Consider the following 11,809-nt stretch of genomic DNA (forward strand, 5'->3'; position numbering starts at 1 on the left):
ACCAATGAGGTAGAGCCTATAAGTCAACATCTCCCGAGTCTGCTGTAGAATGCTATCTGTTCTCTCTGCCTCTAGCCTATATAATCTGTTCTCTATAGCAAAAGTAAACTTAAAAATATTTATTATTAATGTATGTGTGTGTGTGAGGGGGGAGGGAGGGGGAGAGGGAGAGAGAGGGAGGGAGGGAGGGGGAGAGGAGGGAGGGGGGGAGGGATGAGAGCATGCATGATGTGTGGTCATAGAATAACTCCATGGTACTCCACACTGGGGACAGGAAGGAGCTTCAGGCTTTCCTGACAAGCATCTTTCTACCTACTTCAACTGTCAAACATCTAAAAGCACAAATCATTTCTTGCTGCTGCTGAATTAAGAATCAGAAAGTTAGGTCTTTATTCAGTCCCAGGGCTCAGGAGGCAGAGGCAGGCAGCTCTCTGAGTTCAAGGCCAGCCTGGTCTAGAGTGAGTTCCAGGACAGCCAGGGCTACACAGAGAAACCCTGTCTCAAAAGACAAATCAAAACAAAACAGAAATATCTGAAAATGATATGTCATTGCACTTTAAGTAAAATATAGCATCTTTTAAGAGTTGTTAAAATATTAATTAAAACTTTTGTATATGAGAGTTTTGCCTCTATGTGTGCATGTATGTGTGTGTGTGTGTGTGTGTGTGTGTGTGTATACCATGTGTGTTTTTTTGTGCCTACAAAGGCCAGAAGAGGGTATGTCCTCCCCTAGAACTGGAATTATGGGTGGTCATAATCCACTAGGTGCTGGAAACCAACTTGGGGCTCTCTGCAAGAGTAGCAAGTACTTTTAACCATGCCAACCCCCAAATATGGCTTCCTACTTTTAGTCTACTATATCCCCACGTGATCTACCTGCTGTTTCTACCACTAATGCTTGTCTGTCCTTCCTGTGGTCACTGTGTCCCTAACATCCTTGCTCCTTAGCGCTGTCTTATGCTGTCTCAGGACCTTTGCACCTACCTGCTGGATCTCACCTCCTACAAGAGGGCCTGGGTTGTGGATGGCCTTGGCACCCTACAGAGGAAACACTGAGGCCCGGAAATCATTTGGAAACCGAGAGCACATAAATGCCAGGCAGAGGGGCACAGCACCAGGGCTACAAGCACGAACGGAGCAGGACTCTCCTTCCTGTGGATGGTCATGAGGTATGGTTGAATAGAGGTGGGGAGCTGTCAGAGGAAGAAAGGAACAATGAGCCTCCTGGTGGATGATGGGATGAGAGTTTTGAAAAGCTTTGCATGGAGGATGGTTTGTGAGCAAGGCCTTCCAGGATGAATAGGACTTTTCCAGGTGTGGAAGGGAAGATAAGAACCCTCGGGGAAGGAGAAAGCAGAGACCGAGACACACATTCGGGGCTGTCAGCTGTTTGAGAGTGGGCTGGACTGTCACAACATGTATTAATGCGAGTATAAAAGTGAATTTGGCTAAGGAGCTAGATGAATAGACTTAATTTTCTCAGTGAATGCATTTCTGATCTATCTCCAACAGTCAGTGGAAGTTTTCTCTGGCTTCATGTGCTTTTCTTTAATTAGCCTCTCCACTGGAAGGAACCGTGACTGACTTGTGGAAGGGGAGAGAAGGCAGGGTAAGCTCACATCAGCGCCTGTGTGCTTGCTTGCTGGGCTGAATGTGTGGCTGACACATTCAGAAAAGCCTTTCACCCAAGGGCATGAGTCGGGCAAACTGTGTGGAGTAGGAACTGGCTAAGGCCTATTGCCCATTGTCCTTGGAAGCTGGCATCCATCTTCGCCTATTCCCAGCCCGCTCAGACCTGGGTCCCTTAGCAACACCAAGCATGACTCCTGAGAATTTGTTACCCGAAAATGAGGACCACAGTCCACAGGTGTAAGGGTTCTTTTGTGTTTTCTATGGGTTTTGTCCTTTAGCAATTGAAGAGATCTGTACCTTCAGCCGATTGAGGCGACTGTTAGTAGCTAGGGTACCCACCCCAACACACGTACACACATCACCCAGTGAGGGAACTGGGGTGGAGCACCCTTTGCCCTGGGTGTCTGGATGTGTGTGTGTATGTGTGTGTGTATGTATGTGTGTATGTATGTGTGTGTATATGTGTGTGTATGTGTGTGTATACATATATATGTGTGTGTGTGTATACATATATATGTGTGTGTGTATACATATATGTGTGTATGTATGTGTGTGTGTATATATATATACATATATTCATTCTGTAGGGTGAGGCCCAGGGCCAGGTCTTCTTTCTCCTTCTTGAACTGAACCAGTCAAGATGCTCTTTGTGGGTTGAGGTAAAAGTCAGGCTCTCTGAAACTCCCACAGAGGAAAAAAACCTACTACTGAAAACAAACCCTAGAAAGGTGGGCTTCTTTTGAGCAAAAACTGGAGAGTAGGCCACCTTGGATGAGATCGAATGTTGGCCTGCCCCAGCCCAGGGTCCTAGCTATGGACCGATTGAAGAATGAACTCTCTCCCATCTTCCCTCATTCATAGCATCGTGACTTGGTTTATCTTTTTTTTTTTTTTTTTTTAACGCACCAGGGTATTCATTTTTTTTTTTTTACATTTTCCCCCCACGTCAGAAATATTAACTCCTTTCAAATAACAACTCTGTGTTTGCTTACTGTATTCACCCACCAAGAATAGTCTGTAGTTACCCAGTAAATGCTTACTGAGCAGACGAATGAATGAAGGCGTCACTCTGGCTTTTATGAATCTCGTCTGGAGAGGAGGTACAGTGCCAGAACTTACACCGAGGAATCAGATGTTTGAGCTCTGTCTTAGTCAGGGTTTCTATTCCTGCACAAGCATCATGACCAAGAAGCAAGTTGGGGAGGAAAGGGTCTATTCAGCTTGCACTTCCACACTGCTGTTCATTACCAGAGGAAGTCAGGACTGGAACTCAAGCAGGTCAGGAAGCAGGAGCTGATGCAGAGGCCATGGAGGGATGTTACTTACTGGCTTGCTTCCCCTGGCTTGCTCAGCCTGCTTTCTTATAGAACCCAGGTCTACCAGCCCAGGGATGGCACCACCCACAGTGGGCTGGGCCAGGGATGGCTCCACCCACAACGGGCGGGGCCCTCCCCCCTTGATCACTAGTTGAGAAAATGCCTTAGAGCTGGATCTCATGGAGGCATTTCCTCAGCTGAGGCTCCTTTCTGTGTGATAGCTCCAGCTTGTGTCAAGTTGACACAAAACCAGCCAGTACAAGCTCCAACTCTGGGACTAGTGACCCAAACTTCCCAAACTGTCAATTACCATAAATAAATAAATAAATAAATAAATAAATAAAGCCACTTCATAGAGTAAAAAATCTATTTAACTAAAATAAAAGCTTGGCATTGGGTTTACAACACAGCACACTGGTTAGTTTTTGTTTTTCTCCCTAATTTGATGCAAACTGGGGTCATCTGGGAAGAAGGAATCTCAGCTGTGAAAAATACCTCTTTCAGACTGGCATGTAGGCAAGCCTGTGGTGTGTTTTTTTGACTAATGATTGATGGGGTGGGGAATGGGTCCAGCCCATTGTGGGTGGAGCCATCCCTGGCCCAGCCCATTGTGGGTGGTGCCATCCCTGGGCTGGTAGACCTGGGTTCTATAAGAAAGCAGGCTGAGCAAGCCAGGGGAGCAATTCAGTAAGTAACATCCCTCCATGGCCTCTGCATCAGCTCCTGACCTGAGGTTTATTTTGAGTTCCTGCTCTGACTTCCCTACAGGATGGACTTCATAGGTTGAAATAAAGCCCTGTTCTCCCCAAGTTGCTGTGGGTCATAGCAATAGAAAGCAAATTAAACAGCCGGTGAGAGAAGTTGTTGTGGTTTATCCCGGGATGTGTGTGCTACGGGGTCGGTGCTATAAGATCAAGAGGAACTCCATGAAATGCCCAGAGGGGTTGGTGGGGCTGGGCCAACCAGATGAACATAGAAAGCAAGACGCATCTCAGGCCAGACTTAGGAAGCTAAAATCATCGAATTTTGCCGATGACCCAAATCAGCAAGGCGACTGAAGGAAGGATCCTGGCGATGACCGTCCTCACTGACCTGGCACCCGCAGGATGTCCCCAGTCTCTTACCTCCACTTGAGCAATAGGCACACTGGTAAGGGAGCGCTGGCGAATGTGACAATCTGTCCTGGTGGAGAACCACTTTTTCTCATTTAGAGTCTGGGTCACGTCCTGGAGGAAGCATCCCAGCCCTTTGCCTGCTGTCTCCTCCGGTTTCACGCGTCTTCACACCGTGCTATCTAAATTAAATCTCTGCTTCACTCGGGAGCCCTCTGGCTTTTAGGTCCTATTTTTGGAATCGTTTTCAAGGCGCGAATCTGCTGAAAAGGAGGCTCCAGGGCTCCTGCCACTGTCTGAGCTTCTCGGTTCCCCCGGCTCCGCACGCTCAGCCAGATCCGTGTGGCTTCGAGAGGATCCTTCCTCTCTCCTGCCGTGGGGAAATCGCCCAGTCACAGACACTAGCTGGTGTCTGTGAGGCCGCCCCCGCCATCAGTCTGGTACCTCTCCCAGCCACAGTCTCAATAACAACATTGTCAACTCTTTGTGGCCCGCCAGGGAGAGGAGTGAATGGGGAGGTCATGTTTGCTTGTGATTTCGAGCGTGCCCGGGAAGGCTAGCCGCTACCTGCCTGAACCCGGGCTCTGACACCATGTGCAGTAATATTGGTTGAGGGAACCCTGGGGGAGGAACTGCCGGTACCTCCACAGGCAGCATGAGCAGAGACCTTCCTATGGCACCGAGAAGACCTGACAGATGGGGGAGGGTGGAGGGACTCAGGGTGCTTGACTTGATTTCCCCTTGGAGAACTCATGCCTCTGATAGTGATGAGCCCGGCTCACATGGGGGTAGGGCGGGATTAAGCACTGAAACGCTTCTTTTGGCTACCCTTTTGCCGACTTTGGATAAAGTTGGCATTTGTTCCGAGTCCTTGTCTTGATGCTACTGTGATTCCCTCTTGGGATTCCCAAGCCGGTACCAGCTGCTGTGTCTCGGACTCCCCCGTCTTATTCTATTTTCTGCTACGACAGCAGAGACTAAGTGAGTTATTACCAGGAGATTATTTAGCTCACTCTTAGGGAGGCTACAAATCCATAATGAGGATGCCACATGGCCAGAGCGCATTAGATGGTGACAGAGCATGCGCAAACCCTCATAGTTGGCCAGGGCGCATTAGATTGTGACAGAGCATGCGCAAAGCATCATAGTTGGCATTTGTCCTTTGGCTCCTGTATTTTTAAGTTTCCATTATGTCTTTTCCTTGTTTGGATTTGCATTTCCCCGATTTGCATTTCAAGTGAGCTTGAAGTTTTCATGTCTATTAGACATTTTTGTTTCATTTCTTGAGAATTCTCTGTATCGTTAGCCCATTCACTGAGTTTACTTAATGTCTTGTTTAGTTTTTCTGAGTTTCTTGTATACTAGATATATACTCTGTCACGTACATAGCTAGCGAAGATTTTCTCCCATTCCGTAGGCTTTTTGCTCAGTTCATGGCTTCCTTCGCCGTGCAACAGCTTTTGAATTTCATACAAACTCACCTGTCAGTAGCTGGTTTTATTTCCGGGAAGTGAGCCCCAGCCTGGCCTGTAACCCGGAAGTGTTTCTCCTGCGTCTTCCTCTAACAGTTTCAGAGTTTCAAGCCTTTGATCCAGGTCTTCCATCCATCCGGAGATGAGATTTTGGTACAGGGTGAGAGAGAGTTAATGAGTCTCCTTCTCAAACGTGGGTACCCAGTTCTCAGCACCGTTTGTGGAAGATTTGTCTTTTATCCGCTGTGTCTTTTTTTTTTCCTAACAACTTTGTAAAACAAAACAAAACAAAAACCAAAACCTAGGCAGCTGTGAGTGTTTCAGTGTGGGTCTACTCGTTTCCCACTGAAATGCGCATCTGCTTTGTGCCAGTGCCATGCTGGTTTTGGTAGGATGGCTCTACAGTATGATTTAAAATCAGGCATGCCAATTCCTCCAGTGTTATTCTATTTGCTGCAAAACACTTTGGCTCTCCAGGGTCTTTTGTGCTTCCATATATGAATCCTAAGGGTTTTTTTTTTTTTTTTTTTTTTTTTTTGGTGGGGGGGGTTTGTATCTATGAAGAATGGCACTAGAATTTTTATGGGATTGTATTACATTTGTAGGACAGCCTTTATCACAATATTAATTCATATGATCTGTAGATATGGGAGGTCTTTCTGTCTTCTAGTGTCTTCTTTAATTGTGTGTGTGCGCGCGCACGCAGATGTTCAAAGTTTTCACTGTAGAGGTCTTTTACTACCTTGATTAGGTTTATCAGATATATTTATTTAAAATTTTTTATACAATATATCTTGATCAAATTCTTTCCCCTCCCTCAGTTTCTCCTAGTTCCTCTCTAAGTCCCTACCCACTGAACTTCATTCTCTCTCTCTCTCAACAAAAATAAACCCAAACATGAAAAACAAAAAGAAAAGTAAAATTGGAAATCAAAACAAACTAAAAACACCCCCCCAATCAAAACAGAAAGCACACACAAATACATTAATATGGAGTTCATGTAATGTTAACCATCTACTCCCAGATATGGCATCTCCTCTAGGGTGTGGTCTGTATACCCAGCAACACTCCATTGGAGAAAACTGCTTTTCCTTCACAGTAGGCATCATTTCTAAGAACTTCTTGGTTCTATCTGGGGCTTTGTGCCCACTTCCTTTTGTCAGTGTTAGAGTTTGTGTGGTTTGTACGTGTGCAGGTTTTGTGTTTGCTTTCTCTCTGAGTTCTTATCCCCTTGTGTCAGGAGGACGCTGTCCCCTTGGGCTCTTCCGATCTTCCAGCCCCCTCTTCTGGATGCGGGAGGAATTTGATGCAGACATCCCCTTTAGGACTGAGTGTTCCAAGGACCCTGACTCTCTCCAGATTGTCCAGTAGTGAGTCTCTGTGTTGGTTCCCATTGACTGCAAGAAGAAACTCCTCTGAGGGTTTGTGGAGGTTCTGATTTGTGGATATAGCAATATGTCATAGTCTGTTAAAGGAACACAGTCATTTTATGTCTGTGTTAGATACTTGGCCAGTTTTCTAATGCTGTGTATAGGTTCCATACCAAGGAGTGGGCCCTAAATACAATTAAAAGAACAAAAGGTTGGTTACTTCCAAAACATTTTTTGCCACTATTTCTTGCAGGCAGGTCTCTGTGGTGGGCTCAGGGATTTGTTTTGTTTTTGGGTGAAATTGTGTGGCTGTGAGTTAGTTAAATACCCAGCCAGTACTAGTTGGCTAAATACCCAGCCAGTACTAGTTAGCTAAATACCCAGGCAGTGCTAGTTAGTTACTCCGAAGTTGTACATTTATGGTGTAATAGTATCAGAATGAATCCAGGAGCTTTGAAAGCAGATCTGAAGCAAAGATGACTTATTGAGGGCTAGGTGCTATGGGCAATGTGTTTTGCCTCTAGTCAGTTATCAGAAGGGGACAGGGACTGTCAAAGTGTATCTGGGGAAGACATTCCCCCTGAGAATGTTAAGAGACAAAAATAACGCCTTCATAAGCGTGTTTGAGGAGCCTAGAGTTTTCTTGCAGATTTCAGTCTATTTCTATCAACTCAAAAGAAACCAACAGCTGATGCCTGATTTACCGCAGGCGAAAACATCCTTTATAAACAAACCACAGGCCCCAAAGCAGCCTCAGATGGATTGAGAGCCCGAGGCCGCGACTCTCCCTGTTTATTAAATGAAATAGGCCCAATCTAGGTCATAGCATTAGTGAATGGGGAGCGGGGCCTCCCCAGATTTCTCTAGATCCCTGAGCTCAGAGGCAGATAAAAGAATTAATCAAGCAAAGCCTGGCAGAGGGGCTGGGGAGGCTCTGATACTTTAAAAATAGAAGAATGTAAGAAGTAGCCACATAGATCTGCAGAAAGAGGAGCCGGATATTAGGCACATTAGCAGTAATTTTAAGTAATTTTACTTTTAAAATGCAAGTACCTGTCTAGCGGCTTCTCATGGACCATCATAAATAGCTTTTCAGAGACCTTAGAGATTTCAGGGACCATGAAGGGTCAGAGCTACCAGGAAGGGAGCTGGTCCCAGGACTGCACCGGCTGACAGATGAGAAGCCCCGCCCCCTCCGCAGTCCTGTCCTGCACTGAGGCTCAAGTCCACCCTCCACTCCTGTTGCTGGGTTTTTCTGTTGCGTTTCTGGTCTCTTGTCTCTCAATCTTCATCCCGGTTGTTTTTCCCCATCAAGTATTTATCTTCTACATCCTTCAGAATCCAATTTCCACGTGGCTGCTTTCTAAGTACTTGCTAGGTTTAATTGCTGAAATAATTACGCACTTCCCCGAACTGTTCTTGCGGAGCGTGGTGGCTGAGACAAGTATTTGTGTACGGCACTCGCTTCGCATCAATCAAACTGAGCAGTCTCCACTGACATGAAGACGCCCCTTGGGAACGGCTGAGTTTTATTTCAAGTTGTTTTTGGTTTTTTGTTTTTCTCACTTGAGCCCGTCATTTCTTTCTCTTCCCTACATCTTCAGATGCAATCAAGACACCTCGATGACTTTTAAAAATTCGCAAATCAAACATTTCTTTAAAAAGCAGTTGCTTTGAAGTGTTGTGGCCCACAGAAAGTGGATCGTGTATTTTCTTGACTAATGACAGATATTTTCAAATGCAGAAAGTTTAGCATCTAAAACCTTTCGGAAACACTCAATGGTGTCATGGGCTGAAATGCTCCCAACTTGACAGTCATATCTGGAAAACTTGGTTCTAGTGAGTGGGGTTAGGATATGGGTCTCAGGGAGGTGATTTAGGGTATAAGGGTGGGGCCCCCATGAGTGCCATTGATATTTATGACAGATCAGAAGGAAAACAAAGAGCTCTTGCACTCCTAAGTGATGCAGTGGTCATCTCTGGCCCAGGAAATGTGCTCCACTGGACCCTGTGTTACCAGCCATGAATCCTGAACATTCAGTATGCAGAACTTTAAGAGATGAATTGTTTTCTTTTCTTTTTTTTAAAGTTATCCACTGTGGTAGGTTGAATTGTTAATGTTCAGGTAAGGTAGTAGCAGACTGCCACACAGATAAAGCCAAATTAGAATCCTTTATTAGCTATCAATGGAGAACAAGCCCTTCCCCTCAACAAACTCTCAGCACCAAAGCTCGGAGGTACAGTAGTTGTAAAGGTGAGACCCACAATGACATGGTTGACAGATGTAGGTTGAGCAAACCTGGTAACATTTGTTTTGACTATGTATCTGGCAGAAATGTTGGTTATGCCATGATCAGGGTCATGGAAAATCCTGAATGTGTTACCAAGACAGACATGACTGGGGTGTTAGAAGCTGAAAATGGAGTCAGAGTGAAACCAGGGCAGGCTGGTGTTACCTCAGTCACTTCAGAATGAGAATGGCCTACCTCCATAGGCTTCTATGTTTTAATCTTGGTCCCTAGTTGCTGGAACTGTTTGGGAAGGATTGAGAGGTGTGGCCTCTGGGGAGGAAGTGTTTCATTGGGAATAGACTTTGAATTTCAAAAACTTTTGCCATTGTCAATGTATCTTTCTCTGCCTTCTACTTGAGGAAGAAGATGTGAGCTCTGCTGTTTCTGCCACCATGCCTTTGCTTTACCATCACAGACTCTAGCCCTCTGTCAACCCAATTAAATGTTCTTTTATAAATCAACTTGGTCATGATGTCCTATCACAGCAATAGGGAAAAAATAACTAGGACACTTCTAATAGTTTTTTATAGCTCCTTAAATGAGCTGAGACAGAATATTGGTACCAGAAGTGGAAAGCCATTCAGACAAATACTTAATATTATTGAATAGTCTCAGAATTGGCTAACACAGAGAGAGACTAGAGACATTTTGATTGTTGTGTAGCAGTTTCTTCTGGGACTGAAGCAGTCTGTGTCCCAGGGAAGTTCCTTAAGACAGAAGACAACTCAAAATACCTTTAGGAAGTCCCTGAAACTGACCAGATTTAGGTCCCGCCCTCCCAGGGTAAACAATAGAGACTTCTCAGAGTTATTCTTAGACAAGCAGAGCTGCAAAGAAGACTGAGCCTGTAGAGCTGCCTGGAAGAAGTTTAGAAAACCTGAGCCACTTAGAAAGGACACCCTCTAAAGCACTGAGCTGCCTGCAGGCTGCGCAGCATGCTCCAGGTTCCCCACTTTTGTGAGCTGTCACCCATGTTGGGGTGGGCTTTGGTGATATAGTCACTTTTAAATAATTTTCCTCCTGTCTGTAACACCTCATGTTATCCCTGTAAATAAAACTCTTTGGTTCACCAAGTTGGACTTTGGTGGTTTCTATACTGTGATCTGTCAACGGATCCCTGTCTGGGATGAGACATGTGTGTGTTGTCCCCAGGAAGTCTTTTTGAAGGTGATTTTGGTGAGAGCTAGAGAGAAAGGGAAAGCAGAAAGGTTTCTGTCTTCCAAAGAATCTATCTCTACCTCTACCTCTACCTCTATCTAATCGATAGACAGACAGACAGACAGACAGATAGATAATACATGTCCACACAGGGATGGTAATGGCTTCTCCCATAACATCTCAGAAGGAAATAAGGACATGCTACCATCTGAATAGATCTCCCTAAATTTATGTGCTGGAAACTTAAACCTCAGTGCAACAGTGCTGACAGATGTGGCTTGTGGGAACGTGTGGGTTAATATTCCCCCTAAGAAGGGCCGATAATCTGGAGATGCCTGTCCAGCTTGTTGGCCGTGTGGGGACATGGTGGTCTTCCCTTTCAAAGGACACAGCTGGATTCATGAAGTGCAGAAGCAATGAAAAGGGATGAGAGGACTCGGCAGGGAAAGGAATTTGTTGCTACGCCTAATGGCCTGAGTTCAGTTCCTGGGACCTCAGATGATGGAAGCAGAAACTGACTCCCACAAGTATTTCTCTGACATCCAAACATATGCCATTGTGTGTGAACACACACATGCGTGCACACATACACACACACACACACACACACACAGAGAGAGAGAGAGAGAGAGAGAGAGAGAGAGAGAGTCAAAGCTGGGATGATAGAACAGTAAATAAAGAAGTCTGTCCTGGCCTCTTGAGGTATATGTGCCAAAATTTGTGTCAAGTTCCCAGGGAGAAATCAACAGAAAGCCAAACTATGCTAGTGAGCTGCTAGAAGCCTCTGGAGCTAGAGCAGCAGTTCACAGAAGACATGCATAATATAGTCCACAGTAAAAAAAAGATCAACCTTGACCAACATGACCTTGCAGTATATGATATAAACTGTATGGGGCCCTTTCACAGTTAAGAGGTTAACCTTGACCAACATGACCTTGCAGTATATGATGTAAAGTGTATGGGGCCCTTTCACAGTTAAGAGGTTAACCTTGACCAACATGACCACACAGGATCTGATGTAAAGTGTACCGGGCTCTTCCAGTGGCTCCTTATCACTGATGAGAAGACAGGACCACAGACCTGGGAAGCCAGTTCCAGCGCCATACACAGCGGGTTCCAGTGCAATCTTTGGGCACGGGCTGGGCCAAATTGTGCAAGGTAGTCTTTCTAAGGTATACATACTCTTAGCTGCCCAAGAGCAGGTGATGTTTACTTGGATGAGAAATCCTGTTCACCTTCTGTAAAAACATTTCCTCAAATGGCGCTAATGCTATATGATCAGTCTTACGATTCTGAGGCTTTAGCACTGTGAGAAGTCAGTTTCTGCTCTACCTAGACTACCCAGGTGACTCGGTCTGACACCACAAAATGGACCGAGATACTGCTTGTCAGTCTGGACATGGAGCGTGGGATGGAAATGTCCACTTCTATTGGGCATCCCAGAATCCAGAATTAGGT

This window comes from Micromys minutus (genome assembly GCF_963924665.1).
Source record: "Micromys minutus genome assembly, chromosome: 27".
In the NCBI taxonomy this organism is placed as follows: domain Eukaryota; kingdom Metazoa; phylum Chordata; class Mammalia; order Rodentia; family Muridae; genus Micromys; species Micromys minutus.